The sequence below is a fragment of the Echinops telfairi genome, unplaced genomic scaffold, assembly GCF_000313985.2.
Source record: "Echinops telfairi isolate 266 unplaced genomic scaffold, ASM31398v2 ScPeMD7_7475;HRSCAF=8513, whole genome shotgun sequence".
NCBI classification, from domain to species: Eukaryota; Metazoa; Chordata; class Mammalia; order Afrosoricida; family Tenrecidae; genus Echinops; species Echinops telfairi.
In genome coordinates, this window is record NW_022111379.1 from 2441333 (window position 1) to 2443135 (window position 1803).

Below are 1803 nucleotides of genomic sequence, written 5' to 3' on the forward strand. Positions count from 1 at the left end.
ACTGCACGCGTGGTTGTTTAGGGGTCAGGACCCAGTGCTATTCCCGCTGTGCATGGCCATGTGGGTCTTTTGAGGCACGTGGCACACCAGTGCCAGCTCTCAACCAGCCTCAAGACTGGTTTCCTTGGCATTACAGTCCTGCTGTGTGAGAGGCATTTACACATGCAAACAAGGACCATCAGGAAGGACAATGGGGTGGGCCAGGTGCTCCAGGCTGGGACCGCAGCTGTGGATGGGCTGAGGGAAGCGCCATCCGCCCAGGCAACAGGGCAAGCCGGCTCCCTTTATGGTCTTGAGAGGGAGCTCCTGCTGGGGCAGGTCACCCTTGACCTCACACCCCCAAGGAGCCCACTTTGACCCCTTCCTCTCCTCTCCCACCACCTCCTCCCTCTTGTCAGCTTTATTTAGCAACTTAGATCCTTCCAGTGCGAATGTGTGGCCCCCGGGGCCAGTTTGGATTACTGACCTGTGCTGCAGCAGCATCTCAGCTACCTTCCTGGCCGGTGTTCGAAGGGCTGACACTGTAAACGGAGCCTAGTGTTGGGAGCAGTCTTCTCCGTCGTAGGAAGCACAGGCGTGGGGGCGAGGCTGCCGTGCAGGCCAGCTTCTCCGTTACTCCTGAGTGCACTGACACGGCTGTGGCACACATCTTGAACTTCATGTTTCTCCTCCTCCCCTGCCCCGGACTTCCTAGGGTTTGGACATACTCCTGGGGCCAACTGTGTTCACTCGGCCCACAGGGAAAGGCTTTCCTGAAGCAGTGTGTGCGTGTCGCAAGGCCGGTGTGGAGTCTGTGGAGGGAAAGCAAAGTGCTTTCAGCCCTGGCCCCAGCTCAGGTGGCTCAAACGAGGAACAGGAGTCTGCACTCGAGGTTTATGAGAGCAAGGGGCGCCAGTTCAGCTCTGGACCCCACTACCGCTTGGGTGTCCCCACAGCTAAGGTGTCCATTTTTATGTGTGCCACTAGCGTAAGGTGACCAGATTTTAACATTGGTAAAGCGGGACACCATTGATAAAACTCCTATCCTGGCGAAAAGGCCACATGGCAGCCGAAAACTGCATACCCTAGCTTGTCGTGCATTCTTTCTAAAAATGGGGACTGTCTGACCATCTTCACGTCGTATGTACTTCGCCCATGTGAAGAACATCAGCAGCCGGGAGGCACAGTGGAGGGAAAGTGCAGTCTGCGGGAGCCCGTGGGACTCATGGGCGACTTTTCAGAAACACCTGCTGCATAAAATGGACTCCCTGTTGTGTAAATCGGATCCAGAGATTCGCAGCTTTTTCTAACGCTACTCTAGCATTCTGGTGGATTTTTTAATTTATGTAATAATTCCTTAAGACCATCCAGGACAGGTTACTATTTAACGTTTCGGAGACAGCTGGGGAAGCCTCTCCCTCCACAGACGGTGGCTGAGAAGAGGTGGGGCATGTCCTGGCTCAGCGTCCAGAAACGCCCACCACGGGGCAGCAAGGACGGACAGACAGGCAGCCGACTCAAACGTAGGCTCCTTTCCCAGGGGTCGCCTAAACCAGGCCCCACAGTGGGGGGCCGCCCTTGTCCAGGAGCCTGCACCTTCCCCCCCCCTTTCTCAGCCAGCCACTGCTGTGACCAGGCTGGACACGACTCTCCTTGGGGTGGGGACGGGTAAGGCCCTGGAGGAGGCTCACTGCCTTCGTCCTGACCGTTGACGACCTTTGTAAAAAGCATGTATGTATTTATAGTGTTTTAGACTTTTCTAACTTTTGTATCTTCAGAGCAGAGCACTGTCAGTGCCAGCCTTGTACCCTGTTGTGAAAGACC